General features: G+C 41.9%; 1 protein-coding gene across 1 annotated transcript in view; it reads left to right on the plus strand.

The window, feature by feature from the left end:
• LOC133513243 (uncharacterized protein C14orf132) overlaps positions 1-22813 on the plus strand; it is a 118793-nt gene that overhangs the window by 93676 nt on the left and 2304 nt on the right.

Genomic DNA, 22813 nt, shown 5'->3' on the forward strand with positions numbered 1-22813 from the left:
GAGGCCAACGCTTTACCAGCTGATCCGCCGTGCCGCCTAACAAAATCATAAAACCGTAATTTTTAGCAATGAAACTTCCTTGGTTGAGGGGAAAAAAAAAGGATTGGCCCATATTCTTCTCTTTCCCAAATCTTTGGAGTTGTTGTTCCACAAAAATACTCATGAAACAAAATATCTCCTAATAGTAAAATGCGCAAGAAATTCAGACTTAAAAACATCTTCCTTGATGAACACTGAAAAAAAAAAAGATTTTAAAAATGATCCATTTTGAAGATGCCCCCGTTTGCTAAAACCTTGCTTGTGGATTTTTTTTATTAACATATTTTTTTGATTGATGAGTTGGTCAGCTTCTTCACACAATTGAGATCACAACTGAAGATTCCAGAATGAATAAAAATTAGCTTTTTTTTTTTTTTTTCCCTCACCATTCCCCGACGATCAAGCATTCGAAGCAGTTGTTTTACAATGGCGAGGTGTTGATTGGCACGTTTGTCGGGTAGCATCAGTTTCACGCGATCGCCGGGAAGGCAACAACTGACTCACCGGCAAAAGATCAATTTTTAGAATCGATCACTTGCGGAGTTTCGTTGTAATTAAACGAACACATCACCAAACACCAATATTCTAATCAGAGCTCTGAATGTACAGTAGCTGGCAGCAGTTTTGCTTCTGCCTGCTGAACGGCCATTATAGTGAATAAATACACGGACTTATAAAGTTCAGCTATGAATCTTCCAAACGTGGAAATGTGAGCATTGACACGTTTTATGCCTTGTTGCTTTCGAATTAGTTGAATCCAGTATCATCCTCATCCTGTAAAATCAAAGTTTAAAAAAGGTTAGCTAAGGTGAGCTAGCTAAAGCCGTTTTTAACTCTTAGCTCTAGCGTTTCAAATAGTTACATCACAAACTAGATGCTGAATTGTGTGATTCTTTGAAATCAATGTATGAGTCATAATATTAAAGCCATTCCTATAAACCAAATCCTCGCTAATGCTTTGGTTTGCTAGCAAGCTAGCTACAACATTTGTAAAGTTTTAGCGGTAGAATTTCTGTTGACTAAATTGCAAGTTGCGAACTAGATGCTACAATCGTCAAATGCTTTGTTAAATCATTATATAACCGTCGACTCATCAATTTGGGAGTCATACAAATATTAAAAACAATAAGTTAAAAATTTTTACTATCAAGCTACAACATTTTTCAGCTGTGCCATTTCTGATGGCTGATTTACAAACACTCAAATCACAATCACAAACTAGATATGATTCTTATTCTTTATGAAGTCACTACCTGACTTTTGAGCCATAAATTCAGAAACACTAAAGGTTAAAAAAAAACTTAGTTTGCTTTGCCAGCAAACTGGCTAAATATTTGTCGCTTTGTAGCATTTCTGCTGTCTGAATTACAGTCATCGTACTGTAACTACCTTTCTTCCATTAAATCAATGCATGATTTTGAGTCATAAATTTGGAATCAAATTGTGCCCAGTCCAGTCTTTTAAAACTGTGACGGTAAAGTATGTGGCAATAACCTTTTTCTCAAATAGACTGTACTCATGATATTAAAGAAGTATGAATTATGCATTCGCACATAAAATATCTCTTCCCTCTCAGTATGGGATTATTTCAAAGCATCCTCTCGCATTGAAATATATATAGATCTATAATTCGGGATGAAATCATGACAAATATCATCATAATGCAGCTCCACACCCAACGACCAGGTCGTTAAAGCACATCATCAAAACGCAAATATGAAATGGGGAACAAAAGAAACACAATAGTTTCCTGCTGATTAAAATGAGATTGGACCCAAGCAACACAAAGATGAAATATGATTGTGGTTCACTGTCAGTCTGTCTTTTTAAATGATCATTATTCATTTGGGATTCAGTAGCATGAAAACATAAAAATGTAAAACTTTGCAAGTGCAAAATTAGCATGCTTGTCTGATATGTGGCATAAAACTGAATAAACGTATTGATTTTTAGGGGAGGGCTTTGGACTAAATTTTGCCATTGACTCATTGTTGCATTTTTTTAAAAAATGTCCACTGTATGTGTTAAAATGGAGGCCTTTACTTTTAAGAGTGTTTGTCGCAAATAGTTGTCGGGCATGTCATCCATTTTTCAAAGCATTGATGATATTCGTTCGCAATGAATTTGCTTTAATAGCAGGCGGGTTTCTCTCTTTTTTTTTTTTTTTTTTGGGAGCAGAAGATGAGAACTTTAAAATTTTAATTAATTGTTAAGGACGGGCTGAGTGATTTAAGTAGTTAAGTTATGCGCGTCTGTCATCAATACGGAATAAATGCGCCCGGATACTTTAATTAAGTTGAATGACCACTCCCGATTGGCTGAGAGAAGGCGATCCATACTTTTCAGTCATTATTTCACATTTCGCCCAATACATTACTTGTATTATTTCAGTCTGATAGCTCATTTGTGTCAACTGCGTGCAATAATTTTGGTTACAAATGGTCTCCATTTCCCCCCCCTTCTCAGAAAATGTCAATTATTCCTCGTGCGTTGTTTTGGCATCAGGAGATTTATCGAAGTTATTTTCCGTCATGTTTGTCGAGCTTACTCGGCACTTGGCTTTGTATAAAGCACACACGAACGGGGGGACCGTCTCATTTTGGATGCATTCCAAATGTACGGCGCCGGTATGCATGAGTGCCGGTGAAGTACCCCAACTTTGATTTTTATGAAAATGTTCCCCGAATACCGTCGCCCCCCCCACAATGTTTTCCCGGCCAGACCTGTTTTGCTGAACTAAAAAAAATCCGAAACGTCTGTTTTTGTTTTCTAACTTGAAATATTGAGTAGCATTGTACAGATTAATCAAATCAAATGTCATTGATTCGTTTTGAGTACTATGCGCTGTATGCTGGAAGATTTCATGAAAGCCTTCAAAATGGCGGCTTACTACCGTTGGGCGAAGAATAATAGCGACCAAGAAACTTAAAAGATGTCCTTTAAAGAGACTAAATTATGAGGTTAAGCAACTGACACTGGAATATACCATATGTACTGTATACTGTATGTAAGGTATAAACAGAGTATGTGTGAAGTACCGTAGATTCCGGCCTATAAACCGTGACTTTTTTCACCCGCTTTCAACACTGCGGCCTATGTGGGGATGCGGCTCATTTGTGCATTTTTTCTAAAGTCTGCAAGGGGGCACTCGAGCGGAAAAGGTAAGAGTGAGACCGGTGGAATATATGTGCAGAGGAAGTAACTTTTACCAGTATGTGTGTTGTTTTTTTTTTTTTTTTTTTTTTTTTAATTGGCGCTGGTAGCGCTGCGCTAGCATTGCTGCTGTGCTAGCATGTTGCTCCAGTGTTGCTGCCATGTCTCAGTGATTTTTATTGGAGTGTTTTTTTTTAATTTTTTTAACCGGCCCTCGTAGCGTGCGCTCGCGTTAGCCTCGCGCTAGTGTTAGCCCCGTGCTAGCATTTTGCTGCTGTGTTACTGCCGCATCTTAGTGATTTAGGTATGTTTTTTACCGGCCCTGTTAGTGCTGTGCTACAGTGTTGTTACTGTGCAGAAACCGCGGCTGCTTTTTTTTTTTTTTACCAGTATGTTTTGTTTTTGTTTTTTTAATCAGTCCTGTTAAGCGCTGTGCTAGCATGTTGCTGCTGTGTTACTGCCGTGTCTCAGTGATTTTTACTGGAGTGTTTTTTTTTTTTTTTTTTTTACCGTCCCTGTTAGCATGCGCTAGCGTTAGCACTGCGCTAGCGTGTTGCTGCTGTGTTACTGCCGCGTCTTAGTGATTTACGTTTATTTTTATATAACTGGCCCTGAAGTGTTGCTACTGTGTAGCTTCCATGGCTGTCTTTTTTTTTTTTTTTTTTTTTACCAGTATGTTGGGGTTTTTTTTTCCACCACCCCTGTTCGTGCTACTGTGTTGTTGCTATGTTAAGCTGAGGTATTAAAACTGAAACTCTTTCTGTGTACCATCTTTCTTTGTAAATATCTTGTTTCAATGTGGGCACTTGAGGCTTTTACACAGGCACGGCTTATGGATGTACCAAATGGTATTTCCTTGACAAATGTACTGGGTGAGGCTTAAAATCAGGTGCGCTTTGTAGGCTGGAAATTACGGCACTTCGAAAAATATGGTCATGATGGTGAGAAAGGATGGAAAAAATAGTCACTGATGTTCAACTCAATTCATGCGGCGAGTCAGTCACGGTGTGTATACTTTTAAATCAATCAAAAACAATTTCTCAGTATTGTTTTGATCAATAGTCAGGATTGCTGTAAACCTCAAACTATGCTGCTATCTTTTTGCTTTCTTTATCAACAGTGCGCACAAGCACGAGTATGCATTTCACTCATTGCAACATTCATAATCATTCGAGATTGAGGGCAAGCCTCTGAAGGTTTGCACTACATGAAACCCAGTATCTCGGCCAGCTAGGTGCACATATGACAAACTCTGAAAACACACACACACACACACACACACACACACACCTTTTTGTGGTTCATCTTCCCACAGGGAAATATGTCCAGCAATTGTTCAAAAAGCCCGAAGCCCACCTGCCGCAATACACGCCGCGCTAAAGCAGCTACGCCCGCGCACTGATTTCATTTTACAAGCGTTGTGATGTCGGCTATTTGGTTTTATAAAGACACAAACTGTCATACACTGATTTTTTTTATTCCAGTCAAACCTGTCCATCTTTGCCCCAAAACATAAAAATATATGACAGTTCCATAAATTCAGAAATTTCTTTATAACTTATCATCCTCAATTGATGACCGTCTACAAATAGTTGGCAGTTTTGAAACAGTCGTTGCTTGCCTAAACAGTAGCACCAGAGCGCATAAAACAGGGGTGTCAAAGTCATTTTTCTCGCGGGCCACATTGTTGTTCCGGTTTCCCTCAGAGGGCTGTTATGACTATGTGGAACAACAATATTTAGTCATCTCATCATATTTACATCAATTTATGAACCAGTTTTGGAATCAGTAATCAAGGGTAATGTATTTTTCAACTATTCACATTTAGTAACACAAAAATGCTTGTAATATCTCAACTTTATCATTTATGATATATGACAATTTGAAATTTTGGTATAGATTTTTACATGAATCATGGAAATTGACACTTTAGATTTGGCTTCACGGGCCACATACAATCATGTGGCGGGCCAGATCTGGCCCCTGGGCCTTGAGTTTGACACCTGTGGCATAAACTGTCTGTGTGGGGTTTCGGGAGATCAACAAGTTCCACACACAATAAAAAAGTTGATCTCACAATAAATGGATACAATGTCTTGAGCAGAAATTAGCAATCCAGTCGATTCAGACAAGTGGTTGCTCCACAATGTTTTGAAAATCTATGTTTATGTCCTCGGAGATATGCCACTTGCTAGTTTTTGCCGTTTTTGCCGTTGTTCTCCATTTTAGTGCATCTTTTCTAACGTTTCCAGTTCCAGTGGAATTTATGTGGCCGTTCCGCAATGTTGTCCACGTCCATGCCGCGCCCCAAGAAATACGGATAAGTTATTCTTGTCGCTCCACGTTGTCTCACGTCCACGGTGGCCTGGAACCTGATTGTGGTTATGGGAACGTAATGGAAACATAGCATTAGCATTCTGGTGGACTAATTTAGTTTTGGGCTCAAGTTTCACTTGACATCCAGTATATACCACAGGTGTCAAACTGAAGGCCCAGGGGCCAGATCTGGCCCGCCACATGATTTTATGTGACCCGTGAAGCCAAATCTAGAGTGTCAATTCCCATGATTCTTGTAAAAATCTATACCAAAATTTCAAATTGTTATGGATCATAAATGATAAAGTTGAGCTATGACGAGAATTTTTATGTTACCAAACGTGAATGGTTGAAAAACAATATGATGAGATTAAATATTTTTGTTCCACAGTCATAACGGCCCTCTGAGGGAAACTGGAACAACAATTTGGCCTGTGAGAAAAATGAGTTTGACACCCGTGGTATATACCGTAATTCCCGGCCTACAGAGCGCACCTGGTTATAAGCCTCACCCAGTACAGTTGTAAAGGAAATACCATTTGGTACATACATGGGCTGCAGCTGCGTAAAAGCCGCAAGTGCCCACATTGAAACATGAGATATTTACAAAGAAAAACTGTACACGGAGAGTTTAACGCTAGCACTTACACGCTCATGCTAGTGCCGCCGCGCTAACGCTAATGCTAGCAACAGGGCCGTTTCAAAACACATACTGGTAAAAATCACTGAGACACGGCAGTATCACGCTAGCACAGCGCTAACAGGGCCTGACGGGTAAAAGTCACTTCCTCGGCACATATATTCCACTCTTACCTTTTCCGCGAGAGTGCCCCCTTGCTGCCTTTCGAAAAAAATGCACAAATCAGGCGCGTCACCACATAAACTGCAGGGTTGAAAGCGTATGAAAAAAGTTGCGGCTTATAGGCCGGAAATGTTTGCAAATATTATTCCAAAAATGCCCCCATCTTCATTTAACCCAGCCACTGTTTATAGATACAGACTACGGACCTTTATGCATAAATGCATTAGACTATGAAATAATACATATATTATGAATAATAAAGGCAGCTCTCTGGTAGTGACCAATATTAATGTGACATGTTTGACACTGCAACGTGATGACATCAGTACGGTTCCTCTTAATCTTTATTCAACTCAGTTGTCTGATACACAATCGTTAAATTGAGCAGTGACTAATTTTTCATTTTATAATGAGACCAACGACAGACTCTTCACAGAGCGACCGATTTATAATATTTATAGTGTCAGCTAATGCAGAGTATCTCCCTAATATAAGTGTTGGAAGTTTGTTCAAGAAGTTTCACTGCGTCGCAAAAGGGTGACCATGCTGTGTAATTTATTCAAATGTGATTCCACCGGAAGGCCCCTTGTTTGTTTTGGGTCTTTTGTCAATGTGTCCGGATGCACACGCTTAATGGCGTTATCGAATTGCGGAAAGAACTGCAAGGAACGTTAAATATGTACTTGGGTGTGTTAGTGCATATTTACTGACGTCATTGATAAATGTTCACCTGAGCGTACTTTCTTTGGGTCTGTAGAATTTCAGTGGAACTTGCGATGCTAGCATTGACCTTTTAGCTCGTCAGACATGCATGAGAACATATTAGCATATTCCATCCATCCATCCATCCATCCATTTTCTTTGCCGCTTATCCTCACGAGGGGCATGGGGAGTGCTGGAGCCTTTCCCAGCTGTCAACGGGGTAGACCCTGAACTGGTTGCCAATCAAATCGCAGGGGCACATAGAGACAAACAGCCGCACTCACAATCACACCTTGGGGCAATTTAGAGTGTCCAATTAATGTCATATTAGCGTATTGCTGCTATCAATTAAAATCATCTATGTATTATATACAATGTACATTTATTTATACAAACAGCAAAATAGATACTTTGTTACAATGAATTTAAAACTCATTGGTGAAACTCAACTTTTTGTTGTGAAATGGTAAAGTCCGAAAGGTTCCTGATTGTGATATAGATGGCACCAAAACTAAAAAATTAATATTAAAGGTGAATCGGCACGCTGGACCAAATTGGTTTCGACTTTGGTTCAGAAAAATTTATTTATAATTTTTTTGTGTTAGTTTTCCCACCAGGCTCTCAAATTTTGTAGCTAAGGCTGTAGGAACATTTTATTTTTCTTTTTTTTAAAAGCATATAGAACAGGGGTGTCAAACTCATTTTTGTCGCGGGCCACATTGTAGTTACGATTTCCCCCAGAGGGTCGTTATGGTGAAACCATAGAAAACCTGAATCGCCTCATTATATCTCCACGTGAAATTTATGAACTCGTTTTTGGAATCAGAAATCAAGCATAATGGGTTTTTCCAACCATTGTTCACGTTTGGAAACACAAAAATGCTGATAATATCTCAACATCATTTATGATCTCTGACAATTTGAAATGTTGGGACATATTTTCACAAGAATCGCAGATTTTGACGCCGATGATTTGCGTTCACTGGCCACGTGAAATCATATGGCGGGCCTGGATCTGGCACCCGGGGCCTTGAGTTTGACACCCGTGACATAGAAAGTCTTCATGGTGGTCTCTTCTCTCTCTTTCTGAAACATACTGAGTTTCAATAATATGCTGCAAAAGTATTTTCTGAATAGGAAAGTATAAAAAAAAAATGGATATATATACCTTGGGGTCAAGAAAACTAAGTCTGGGAGGAGCTAAATTTACCATTTGTTGTTTATGGAAGTTTTCCAGAGTCTTTGCCACACTTGAATGTCCATGCGCACTTCCAGTGCATTTTTTTCTTCATCAAATCATCCATCCATCCATCCATTTTCTTTGCCGCTTATCCTCACGAGGGTCGGGGGGAGTGCTGGAGCCTATCCTAGCTGTCAACGGGGCAAGAGGCGGGGTACACCCTGAAATGATTGCCAGCCAATCGCAGGACAAACAGTTGCACTCACAAAATCACACCTAGGGGCAATTTAGTGTCCAATTAATGTTGCGTGTTTTTGGGAAGTGGGAGGAAACCGGAGTGCCCGGAGGAAACCCACACAGGCACGGGGAGAACATGCAAACTCCACACAGGCGGGGCTGGGATTGAACCCGGGACCCCAGAACTGAATGACAATGACCGACGTCTTTTAGGACCATAGTCTGTTCTACCTTAACATAAGGGTGTCAATTACTTTTTTTTTTTTTTTTTTTGCTTTTCCCAGTCGAACTAATCTTAGCCACGACATGAATAATGAAGGTGAGCGACCTGACGATGCTTGGCATGCGAATGTCGGGTTTCCCGCCGAGTCGGCGCCAATTTGACTGTTCACAGCGTGGACAGAAAGCGGCGAGGCGCTTTGTAAATGTCTGGCCAGGCCCAAATTTAACATTTATTTGCGATGATTACCAAGTTTATTCATTTGACCTCGAGGCGCCGAGCCGCGAGCGGCGTCCGTCGCCGGGGCGTAACCCGGAGTGCTCGTGCACGTCGTCGAGATGTTGTCCTGCCCCACACTGCGAGAGACGAGTGACGCGCTTTGAGCGTGCAGGGGTTAAAGTCGAGGCAACCTGGAAAGTCGTTTTGATAAATAGAGCATCGCGTTCCCCTGGGTGCTGCGTTGCATCCAGCGGGATGTCATCTTGGTTTTGCGCTTTCACACCGGGAGGGCTCAAAGTCGCTGCTGGGGATCCTCGAGTCAAAAATGTAAATGGATTACGTTTTGAGTTCTACACTTATGAGTGATCCTTCGAGTTAGCATTCCCAGACCCGCTGCAATATAGCGAGCCAATTAAAAAAACATTTTGGTTTGTGTCATGAGCGAGGCTGGACCACGGCCAAGAGGGGGCGTGGCCTGGCCACCGCTCCGAGCGGTTCCATCTCTGACACCTGTCGCCGGTCACAGCTGTGATGAGACAATGTATTCAATGTAATTGCGCTTTTGGTTATGCTTTTATTATTATAGTTATTGGACATTTGTTTCTTGTGTTTTGGATCTTGCCTTCTTGGACTGCGTTGTCGTGCACAACTTTCGTTTATCATAAAACCCGCTGAACATCATGTCCTCGTCTTGGAATCCTGCATTTGGGTCCGCCCGTACACCGTTGGTTAATGACAGGATAATCCTTAAAATACTCGGTTTAAACTTATTAAAATAGACTTTTTAAATCGTAGCAAAAGCATAGGAACCCTACAATAATCGCAATCATACAACTTTCTGAAAATACTGTACATATGTAGTAGTAATAGTAAGATATGAATGCGCCTCCAATGCTGCAATCAGACAAATGTCTTTTTAAAGCCTCTTTTTAAATTGCTTTCACGATATCGAGCTAGTTAAAGTCTTGCACGCACTTTGGAAACAGAGACTGCAAGCTTTGCAATTTTATCCGCAGGTATATATGAAATTCTAAATACAGTAAGCATTGTCATAAAAAAACAATACAGTGGTACCTCTACTTATGAAATGAATCCATTCCGGAAGTTGCTTTTGGTTATGCTCTTTAGTTGACTCATAGTTTATCGGACATTGTTTCTTGTATTTTGGATCCTGCGTTCTTGGACTGTGTTGTTGTCCACAACTTGCATTTATAATAAAATCCACTGAACATCATGTCCTCGTCTTGGAATCCTGCATTGGGGTGCGCCTGTGCACCGTTGGTTCATGACAGTTTAAGCCTTAAAATACTCAATTTAAACCCATTTAAACTTATCCATTCCGGAAGTTGTTTCGTAACGTGAGGTAAACTAGCCTTTTTCGTACGATAACGGTTGACACTCACGTTAGCGCCGCTGTTTCATATCTCTACAACGTTTTTGCTTCAATGCAATAGATTCTATTGGGTAAAAAGTGCTGCCCTTATTCTATTGGATAGAATAATGTCACCACTTTTTACCGACCTGTCTGCAGTTGTCTTATCGTACTCGCGTAGCAGTTTCATTTAACTGCGATGAATCGGAACAAGAAAAACGCGTCAATGACCTCCAGCAGGCTGCAAGGATGTGCGTCGGATGCGAATATGCGCGAAAGCAGCAAAGTATGTGTTAAAGCAGCTGGACCCTGAAAAAAGATGAACAAGAAAAGTGCTCAGCGGGAAGGCGCGACGCAGCGGGGATGAACAACACAATCAAGTGAGGAGGATTTGAAAAGACTGGAGAGAAAATCGACTCAGACGTGACGCAGCTGGGTAGAAGGCACAGTGGGGCGAGCATCCCGACGGCCTTGCGAGATTGTGCGCATCTCATAACGTAGTCTCATTGAGCTAAACGACCACCCACTTGCTCAGCCTCGGCGCTTGTTGCTGCACAATTACTGTTTACATTCATTTGCGGCTTCATGATTCATGAATTTGTAACAAAAGTTAGGTTCCAAAATGGAGAAGTGAAAATTTACGGGGGTTCGCCGTGCTCCACAGTCTCCACTTTGCTGCTGCACGTTTTTAACCCTGCCCGAAATCTTCTTTGGGATATATAGTGAAGAAAACGAGAATAAGAAAATAAGTATTTGAACACCCTGCTATATTTAGTAGTCTTTATAGTTTCAGCTCCCTCCAAATATTTTCTATTGGGTTTCGGTCTGGAGAATGGCGAGGCCACGCCAGAACCTTGATATGGTTCTTACGGAGCCACTCCTTGGTTTTCCTGGCTGTGTTCTTCGGGTCATTGTCATGTTGAAAGAGCCAACTACGACCCATCTTCAATGCTCTGACTGAGGCAAAGAGGTTGTACCCCAAAATCTCACAATACATGGCCCGGTCATCCTCTCCTTAATACAGTGCAGTCGTCCTGTCCCATGTGCAGAGAAACACCCCCAAAGCATGATACAAACATCCTGATGCTTCACAGTTGGGATGGTGTTCTTGGGATGGAACTCATCATTCGTCTTCCTTCAAACACTGTTTGTGGAATTATGATAAAAAAGTTCCATTTCTCTTTCTCCCGTGACTCCTCTGTATCATCCAAATGGTCATCGGCAAACTTAAAACTGGCCTTGACATGTTCTGGTTTAAGCAGGGGAACCTTCCGTGCCATGCGTGATTTCAAACCATGACGTCTTAGTGTATTACCGACAGTCACCTTGGAAACGGTGGTCCCAGCTCTTTTCAGGTCATTGACCAAGTCCTGTCGTGTAGTCCTGGACTGATTCCTCACCTTTCTAAGGATCATTGAGACCCCTCGAGGCGATATCTTGCGTGGGGATCCACTCCGATTGAGACTGACCGTCATGTTTAGCTTCTTCCATTTTGTACTGATTCCTCCAACAGTGGAGCGTTTTTTTCACCAAGCTGCTTGGCAATTTCTCCGTAGCCCTTTCCAGCCGTGTGGAGTTGTAGAATTTTGTCTTCAGTGTCTTTGGACAACTCTTGGCCAGGTTGCAAGTTTGAGTCTCACTGATTGTATGGTTTGGACAGGTGTCTTTATGGGGCTGACGACCTCACACGGGTGCATCTGATTAAAAAATAAAATATATAAAAAAATGAATAATAATAAAAAATCGTACATTGTGATTTCTGGATTTTTCTTTTTAGATTATCCCTCTCACAGTGGACATGCACCTACGATGAAAATTTCAGAGCCCTCCATGATTTCTAAGTGTGAGAACTTGCAAAATAGCACGGTGTTCAAATACTTATTTTCTTCACTGTAGTTTGTCTCCCCTTATGACAAAAAGTATATACAGGAGACCCTCGCTCTTCTTCATTGTTGTTAACTGTCAACGTACCAATTTCTGAGTGGGTAATCTCAGGTTTGCAGGACCTAACCACTTAGTGTCGGAGTCACGTAATCCTTAATGAGTATTGTTAATCTGGCGCTTTGCATACGGTCAGTCATCTTTCCTGCCTTTGTTTTTGTGCAACCGCGTGCAAAGAAAAAAAAAAAAAAGCAGAGCCTGTTGTTCTGCAGAATAATGCGGAAGCGTCGCTAATTACTGCTGCGTTCGTATACGTGCAAAAGGAGAGCACAAAGCAAAGCAGAGAACTGTTCTGGATTAAAAAAAAAAAAAAAATGCCACAGGGTCATTGGGATGCTGTGCTTTGTCATCACTTTTTATTGCCGGACCGCGATTGTCGCCTCGCATTTGTCTGCAATAAACGGCCAACGTGTGCACAAATCCACATTTTATTCATTCATACGCAGCATTAAGTACCTCTTTCACTTTGTAGTAATGACATTTTTTAATTTCAGTCAATATAATGTATTTAGGCGGCACGGTGATTCAGATGGTAAATTGTTGGCCTCACAGTTCTGAGGACCTAGGTTCGATCCCGCCTGTGTGGAGTTTGCATGTTCTCCCCATGCCTGCGTGGGTTTTGTCCGGGCACTCCGGTTTCCTCCCACCTCCCAAAAACATGCAACATTAATTGGATTCTCTAAATTGCCCCAAGGTGTGATTGTGAGTGCGGGTGTTTGTCTCCATGAGCCCTTCGATTGGCTGGCAACTAGTTCAGGGTGTACCGCGCCTCCTGCCCGTTGACAGCTGGGATAGGCTCCAGCACTCCCCGTGATACTTGTGAGGATAAGCGGCAAAGAAAATGCATAGATGGATAATGTATTGGAAGTAAATTCATTTTGTCTTGCTACTTCAGTTAGTCAAAAACAGTTTTCCCAAAAAACTTAACTAACTTTTCACAGAAAAAAATACATTTTATTGAAAGTAAAAAATGAACAAGAAATAAATTCATGAAGCAAAATTAATTAGCAAGTAATAAATCATCAATAAAATATTAAGTAATTATCTTTTTCTTTCTTTAATTAGTTAAAAATTATTTTACCCAATTCAATATAAAATATCAAATATAATCCTGTAAATATAAAAAAAGATTTTATAGAAAACTCATTATACAGTATCTTTTCAGCATTGATGTAACTTATTTATTTAAAATCAAACCAGAAATGAAAAGCAATTTTTATTTAAAAAAAAAAAAAACGTTACATGTATAACATTATATTCTTTACATTTTTATTTTAAAGACTTTATTTTATCCTAATTCAAACAAAAAAAAGTAAAAAGGAATAGATGAAATACATTTCACGAACCCATTGATGGCTGCGTTAGTTTCACCAGGACTTTCATAGAACTGAAGCTTTATTTAAAGAGGGGGGAAAAAAAAGTTTATACTGTTTTATGCACCAAAGTCGTGCCCCCGGGCACCGTCCTCCATCTATATGAAGCAGGAGCAGCCAGCCAGCCAGCCAGCCAACCAGCCAGGGGGAGGGAGGGAGGGAGGGAGGGAGGGAGGTGGCGCGTGACTCCATTGCGTGTGTTTTAATTGAAACGGCATCACAATGCAAGATGCATGAGCAGGTCGCGCATATAGATTTCGAAGCCGTGCGCGATACAGCGGGGCGAGAAATGTGTTCCTGCGCCGCGATGTTGGTCCTTTGGTGTAAAAGTGTACCATGAAACACATGCCGGGCTCAGTCGGGTTGATGCATATTTAAAATATGTGCTTGGATGAATGATTCATGGCCTTTGGCTTTGGGTGAAAAAAGCCACATCAAGTCCGGTTTCAACAAAAAAAGGTATGTGAGTGATTCGTACTGCTGACAAAAATATAGTAATCAATTTACACTGCAGTGGTTTGTAAAAATGAAAATAGCGTCTGTATTGTTGATGTTTTGGATTAGCGGTTGATGACATCAGAGGCCAGGCTGGACGCGGCTGTTTTATGTTAGCGTTAGCGCAAACGTCACTTTTTTTAAAGTGACGCAATTGCCAGACTCCCTCAAAAATGTGATCTGACTCGAAAAGTCCTGCAGCAAAAAAGGCTCTTAACATTAATACACTGAAGTATTTATTTCAATTTAAGTCGTGCTTTTGTCAAAAATTTTAGTCATTTATTCTAACCTAGTTTTGACAGAATTGTGCGCAGTGCTACAGAATACTTTTGCTTTGCTTCACGTTGTCTTTGTCCTTAGCTTTAAAACAAAGCAAAGAAAAATGAATAATTGATACAACAGTATACATCACATAGTCATATCTGCCCTAATTTACAGGAAAATATAAATCAATACAGTTCATATGATAGCTTTCATTGTTTGTACCTACATAAAAGGTGACAATTTTATATTTTAAGGAAAATATCAAAAAGGCGTTTTATTACACAACTTTGTACCACTTAACCTCACTAAATATGACAAATGCCCTTAGTGATAAAAATATGCGTGACTAATATTTGGGGTTGTGTGGTTTAGGAGCAATAATAAAACAATAAATTTCATTGATGGTCATGTTTTCCTGGCCAAACTATCTCCACGAAGGTCAATGTAATAAAACTTTTATTCAATAAACGCTTTTCACACCAAAGACAAACAAGCTTCTGTGTCACACTGTGGATATTTGGAGTAATATTAGAAATGATCCATCTCCCTAATTTTGGAAAGCACCTGTGCATGATGGTGAAATAGCCTCTCCGTACTTATATTTAGAAATTATAAACCTGTTTTTTATTTGGTTTTGTTTTCTTTTCTTCCACATTGCCCTCTAACTTTGAACGTTGCTTTTCTCGAATTGCTGATTTTGTGTTTTGATTTACATACATAACTTTTTTTTTTTCAACCTTTGGCTCAACGTCACAAAAGTCGGCCATATTTGACGACCATAAGTTTTAGTTACAGGTTGGAAACGCCGTGGCAGCTGCCAGCCAGCATGATCCCACAGGTATACTTAAAGGTCAAGTGTCATGCCTATAAACATTCTAAAATAGATATTGCAATGAAAAATACATATAACATTCACTCAACGTCCATACGGGAAAAAAAAATATGAGCGGAGAGCGCCGTTATCCATGCGCAAAGTTGCGGAAATCTCATTCGACATCCAAGTGGTAGCCATATTGCCTGCATTGTCTGTCCATTACGTCACACCTACTACGGGACACGGAAACTCTTTTCAAAGAAGAGAACATCTCACAATCAAGCGAAGTGACCAGGGCAATATTACCCTATCGTTTCGAGGCATATTTAGATGATACGCGGATCACTTCTAACTAACAACACACTCCCAGACAGTATGTATGAGGCAGCCCGGCCGAAGCCGTGCTCTGCGCCGACGGGTACATCGACACATTTAGCACCCCTGACGTACGTGCTCGGATCTTTTGTTTCACTCTGAGAGGATTACGCCCCCCACATCCCAAACTATTATTTTTTTATACTAGCTGTATACACACCAACCTGTCATTTGGAACCCACGAAGCTCTCGAGCTCTTTGAAAAGTATGAAGAATGAATCCATCCTCCAGAGTGTTTGAACAATATCCAGCAATACAACGAGCCGGAATTTTGGTTAAAAACAAAGGAACAAAGAGCTACTTTCCAGTTGGTAAAACTAGTAGAAACATACGAGACCGCTTGAGTGGGCGTCTGCTACTAACATCACTTCTTGCTTCTTCTCGAAAACAAATCCCTCGAGAGGATTTTCACGGGTGAAGTGACAAAAAGCCATATACTTCAAAATCATGTTGTGTGGTGGAAAAAAATGGATGGGTCCATTCCAGCTGCATTTCTTGACAGTGGCACTTTAAAAACGTAAAACTTTGTGTGTTTTGCTTTTACTTTGGTGGCATCACGATGCCAGTCACAAGCAGTTCAAACCTTCTAACTAGCTTGTTTTTGCAGTGTGGTAGTGCGATTGAGTACCAGGGGAATACCCATGCAGGTACGCGGGAACATGCAAACTCCGCACAGGAAGGTTGGAACTAAGATTCGAACCTCACGCCTCTGAATCGTGAGGAGGACTTCCCGAACGCTGGTGAACAACACTTCCCCTAATACTGCAAATAAAATTTTGCCTTCATCCAAGTAAAATTATGGCGTGTTCTACACACCACATACAGGCCTTCGACTCTGATTCCATTGTTTCCCCCCTGGGGTTTCCCCAAAGTAATACAATATGCATGCTTTTCACACACCGCGCCGTGGTTTACCATCTGGCGGGAACGACAAAATCAGTTTTTTGTTTGCGGGGCGTGGGAGGGAATTGTCGCGTTTCATAATTGATGCGCTCGATCACATCTCGTACTCCGAGCCGTCGCGCGACTGCAAATTAGCGACGTGTACTAGCGAGCGGCGAGCCCGGGTGCAAACACTGACTCTCCCCCTCATCTCTCATGTTTGGCAACGGGCTCTCACCCTGCACCCCCCTGTTTGTCGGTACCGTGCTTCCCATCATTCTTTGTGAACCAAAAGATTCTTTTAGGGTTAACTAGTTTTCTGACTATAGAGAAATAAGGGAAATGGAGACAGGTTAATGTAACTGTTCATAATGCCCTCTACTTCGACGAAGGTTCCAGCTTCAGGACAACAGCCCCAAAGCATTACGCTGCCACATAGATAGGCATAGATGTGTGCCACATTGCAGTGAAAGCAAGGAGCAGGTGGAGGAACAACAATTAAAAAGATGGAAGCATGCACTGGAAAGGAGAGGAATGAAGTTTAGCTTGAAGTAAAACAGAATATATGTGCGTGAATGAGAGGGGTGGGAGGGGAAGAGATAGCGAGGGTGGACGACTTGAAATACTTGGCGTCAACAATCTAGAGCAAAGCTGAGTGTGGTAAGGAAGTGAAGAAACGGGTCCAAGCGGGTTGGAACAGCTGACGGAAAGTGTCTGGTGTTCTATGTGACAGAAGAGTCTACGGTAGGATGAAGGGCAAAGTTTATAAAACAGTGGTGAGGCCGGCCATGATGGACGGATTAGAGACGGTGGCACTGAAGAGACAACAGGAAGCAGAACTGGAGGTGGCAGAAATGAAGATCTTGAGGTTCTTGCTCCGAGTGGGCGGAGAGCTCATTAGAGGGGACAGCCAAAATTGGATGTTTTGGAGACAAGGTTAGAAAGAGCAGACTGGTTTGGACATGTTCAGAGGCGAGAGAGTTGAATATATTGGTAGAAGGGTGCTGAGGATGGAGCTGCCAGAGAGGAAGACCAAACAAAAGGTTGATGTTGTGAGGGAGGACATGAAGACTGTGGGTGTTAAAGAGGAAGATCCACGAGATGGACTTGGATGGAAAAAGATGACACGGCGTGGCGACCCCTAACGGGACAAGCCGAAAGAAAAATAAGATATGCAGCACATAGATCGATAGAGATATGCGCTAAACATACCATTTGAAATAATGTCCTAAAAGCTCAACCTTGATTTCATCAGAGCAGAAAACATTTTCGTACATGCATTTGAGAGATTCGAAGTGAAATTTTGCGAAATGTAGCCAGGCTCAGATGATTTTCTTTGTAAGATAGGCCTTGTCACACAAATCCGTGTAGGATCTCCCACTCTGTTCTTCCCACACTCTTGAATAAGACCCCTAGAATCTTGCTGTCCTCCAGTTGGGGTAGGATCTCATCTCCTATCTCACCTTTAAAGTCAGAAGCCACACTGCTCCAGATGACTAAATATGAAATCTTATTTTCTTTTTTTTTTTTCGAAGAACAACAAAGACCTACATTCATAGGGATGTCTATTTTGTGAGAATCTGGCAGATGGGTTAGTTTCATGTTGTAAATGGAGAACACATGATGTGACAGTAACAGATGCCAGGACATATTCCCCCCGCTGCAGATCACAAATTGCAAACCATCTGGCTGAAGATCACAAGGACTTGTGTTCTGAAAGGAGACGTAGCCGACGTAGGCGTGCGGCTATCGGGCTAAAAACAACAGCGGTCCAATATTTGAGGGAGGTGAGTCTGTCGGTAAGAATTTTAAAAGGTTTGCCAGTCCTTTTGGATTTCAGACACGGCGGTAACAGAATCTGACAGGAGCGTTTCTAGCTGTCAGCGTGAGTTTCTTATGCTAGAACAGAGAAATTTGGGGATATCCGGCTGGACTGGAGATCGCGGGACGTTTCTGTAAAAAGGGAAAGAAGAGTACAGAGTAGTTTTTAGTTTTTAGCCTCTTATCTTGAACGTGACCTGACAGTTTCTCCCGGAATGCACGGCCCTTGTTATGACTAGGAATTTTAGGGAGATGGAGCATGTCTGGTAATGAAGACATCAATGTCATGAACCTCCGGTGAGAGGCTGGACCCAAATGCAGGACTCCGAGGGTATGATGTTAGGCGTAGTTTTATTCAAAGCTGAGGTCATACACGGTGTTAGCAGTCTGAGAAGGCAGAGGTACACGAACGCTAGGCGAGGCAGGATCCAAAAGACATGGACCGAGGTCTGATTACTTGGAAACATGAACTAGGGCTTGACTATGAAACATAAACTAAGACAGGACTAAACTGTGATGGCACAGAAACGCTGGACGAGGATAACTCAACACTACACTATTCCCAGTGGTGGAGATTCCTACTGTCAGTGAATACAACTCACTAACACAGGGCACAATCGAACTGGCCAATGCCAGTGACAAAAACGCCCACTTAAATGCCCGTCTAATCACAGTCCCACTGTGAAACAGCTGTGAGCGGTGGTGTTGCCACGCCCCTTTTGGCAGCGGCCAAGTCTTGCTCATGACAATCAATGATTGTGAAAACTCCGAGACAAAGTAAGGACACTACTGAGTGGGTGGAAATGATAGGGTCAGTATTCTGAGGGTAACAGCTTGCAGCAACGCATTTAAAAGAAAAAATAATAATTGTGAACTAGACGGTTAGCTTAAACAAAGCAAACAAATATCCACTTTACTTTCGCATCAGGCTAACCATGACCATTCAGACACTGTGATTTGGCGGGCACGAAAAGTCACGCCCGTAAAATTTGTTTACGAGTAGAAATACATAGATATTGGAAGACGTCGCTTATTTTGTATAGTCTTGACCAATGTTCCCTCCAAGCTGCCCAATTTCACACTTGTCGCACACTCTCAGCACATAAGAAAACCGATCCAGCACAGTGAACCACATCCTGACGTCTTTTTCTTTTTTTAAACACAGAAGCACACAGTCATCAAGCTGCTGCTCAGCCTACATCTACTTCCTAGCTTACCTGACACTGCCCCCCGCCGCTCAGAGCGGCTACACTCATAATTGACCCCTCCGTGGATTTTGCGCAATCCGCGTCACTGACCAATCAGAGGCCAGAGATCTGCATAAACCAAAGCCCGTTTTTGCTCCCGCCATTTTCTCAGACAACATTGCATGGTCCAGTATAGGTTTTGTTAGCGTTTTATCGCGTATTTGGGTTATTTAACAAAAAATATGGTTAGGAGGTGTAGTCAGAGACTTTGTAATATTGACGACAGGTATCCTGAAAGGCAAGTTGGTGGAGTTCGATTCGTACCCTTTCCAAAACCGAAGACCCAGTACGAAAAATGCCTTCGATGGATCACACTTTGTGGAAGACCGCATCATCAACTAAATCCATCTAATATCAACCGGAATAGATATGTTTGCACGAAGGTATGCCCTATATTTGATTTTCAATACATGTCTCGTATAAATGAATGAGACGTTCTTCGCTAGCATAACACCGCTACGTGTGAACGATTGACACAGTTATTCTTTGTTGAGCGATATTTAGCGATGATCGGACTGCACAAACGTGTCGATTTCTTGGTGGCTCGCGGCCAGAAGCTTAACCAGACTGTGTTTGCACGAAGATATGCCCTAAATTTGATTTTTAATACACGTCTCGTATAAATGAATGAGACGTTCATCGCTAGCATAACATTGCTACGTGTGAATGATTGAATGAAATCAGAAGGATGGCGTCTCTCTCAGTTAAGAATGTATTGTATTTAGAATCTATAATATATCGTTGATTTGAATGAAATCAGAAGCATGGCGTCTGTCTCAGTTAACAATGTATTGTATTGTATTGTATTTGCCATTTTTTACGAATTGTTTGTCTTACGTCAGCGCACGTGGCGTAACGTCACTTCGGGAGGCGTGGTTAAGTGCCCTGTACGGAGGGGTCAATTACAAACAGAACCCACACCCGCAACTTTATATCTGCGGGCATGACTGACCACACCCGTACATTTTTCAAATATAAGTGACTGCCAGATGGAGCGCAATATCGTACCGTACCACTGAAGACGGCGCTCCAAGAAATGTAAATAAGCATGCGTCCATGCCAGTAATGCCTAGAGGTTGACCTTCTTCAGCCCACTTAAGAGCGAAAGATACTTCGTAATACTCCCGTCGTCGCTTCTCTGCCGGAGTTCCTTATGTTGCATTTGTGATCAGCCACTTGTTGCGTTTATGTCATGCTCATGCAACGCCAAAGAGGATCAAGCTATATTGACGTATTGATGTATTATAATTACGCACCGCGTCCAGAGGGAAAAAGAAAAAGTAAACCAAGAAAATTAAACATCTAGATTTGCAGGACGTCGACTGGAATATCTTTGCAGACTTTTGTTTTCTTCCATGCACTTCCCAATTTATGCAAACAGCTCCCTTCTGTGGACAATGAGTCACTAAATAAAACATGGCGATGAGGAATGTAGACGGGCTTGAGAGCTCGCGTTCAAAGTGTGGCAGAAAGGCGGCACAACAGAAGCTCGTTTTAAACATTTAAAATCAACAGCACTCTTAATACCGTCGGAGATTATTTTTTTAAAATTATCTTACTCCACTTATATCTCTTTTGTTGGAATAGAGTTTTTCCACTGAAGAGTATATATAGAGTGCTGAATTATCATATTAAAAAAATGGGGCCCGAATCTTCAATCTCACTCCCCATTAAGTGACATTTTAATTCATAAATCAAGAAAATAAAGTGTAGTGGAACTATTTGAATTTGCAATTATGCCAATTTTTTTGCAATACAGTTTGTCATTAAAAGTTTTTTTTTAACCTGTTTTATCTGTTAAAATATACTTCATAATTAGAAACTTCAACTCATTTGAAAAGGATATCCAGTGAAAAATAAACCAAAAGTTTTAGGGGTGCTTGATCTCCCCAAAAATGAACTCGAAACACCTATATCGGATATCCATCCATTTTCTTTGCCGCTTATCCTCACTAGGGAGCTGGAGCCTATCCCAGCCATCAATGGGCAGGAGGCAGGGTACACCCTGAACTGCTTGCGAGCCAATCACAGGGCACATAGAGACAGACAACAGTCGCACTTAAAATCACACCTAGGGGCAATTTAGAGTGTCCAATTAATGTTGCATGTTTATGGGATGTGGGAGGAAACCGCAGTGCCCGGAGAAAACCCACGCAGGCACGGGGAGAACATGCCCAGTCCACACAGGCGGGGCCGGGATCGAACACGGGTCATCAGAACTGTGAGGCCAACGCTTTACCAGCTGATCTACATTGCCTGCCCTCACAAACACACCTAGGGGCAATTTAGAGTGTCCAATTAATGTTGCATGTTTTTGGGATGTGGGAGGAAAACGCAGTGCTCGGAGAAAACCCAACCAGGCACGTGGAGAACATGCCTACTCCACACAGGGGGGGCCGGGATCGAACACGGGTCATCAGAACTGTGAGGCCGACGCTTTACCAGCTGATCCACCGTGCTGCCCCTAAGTGGGATAGTGGGGGGAAAAAAAACATTTTATTAGGTGAGCAGTACAGTACATAGTTTGGGGTTTTGTGTGCGTCTGGAGGGGAGTTTGGCTGTGCGCTCGTTTTCTAGACGCCGCACACGCCTGTCTGCCTCCATTACGCTCATGTTCACAGCGTGCGCTCAACGGGATGTGTCATGTCATCATTCACCACCAGGGGCCAATGAAGGGAGCCGAGGAGAAAGTTTTCGGAACAGGCTTCCCCGGCCGGCCCCGTCTGCCTGGGAAGACCTGAACTGTGTGTATGTGAGAGAGAGAGAGAGAGAGAGAGAGAGAGAAGGTGAGCAAATAAAGAAGCATGAATTTCTGTGTATGCGAGAGTGCAACATGCCTCTGAGGTATTTTTAGCATTGTTCTTCAGATGAGAGTGTTTTCCGGTTGAAGCCTCCTACACGAATTTCTCAATCACACACACACACACACACACATACGCACACTCGCTCCATCAATGCAAGCCTACATGGAAAACGCACACATTTACACACTCGAGGGAAACAAGTTCCTTCTTCTGCAGTAATGGCTAACCTTCACGACGCTGCGATTGTCCAAAGCAATACATCATTTGGGCTTGCCATGTGTGAAATATTAATTCCATGTTAATGCAGCACTAAACGTATACACACGCTAGGAAATATGTGTGAGAGCGGGGAAGCGTTCGCTAATGATGTCGTGTCGCCTTTGTTCACCCGCACTTGTGAGCATGTTCTCGGGAAAATGTAGATGGATTTTGTTTAAAAAAATAATGCACTTGTTATTAGTAGGAAACACTTTTGGTAAGTTTTCTCATAACTTAGAAGCCACATCTGGCAACGAATCGACACCAGGAAGGCCATCACCACCTGCTGGCCTACTGAC

The sequence above is a fragment of the Syngnathoides biaculeatus genome, chromosome 15 (assembly GCF_019802595.1).
Source record: "Syngnathoides biaculeatus isolate LvHL_M chromosome 15, ASM1980259v1, whole genome shotgun sequence".
NCBI lineage: Eukaryota > Metazoa > Chordata > Actinopteri > Syngnathiformes > Syngnathidae > Syngnathoides > Syngnathoides biaculeatus.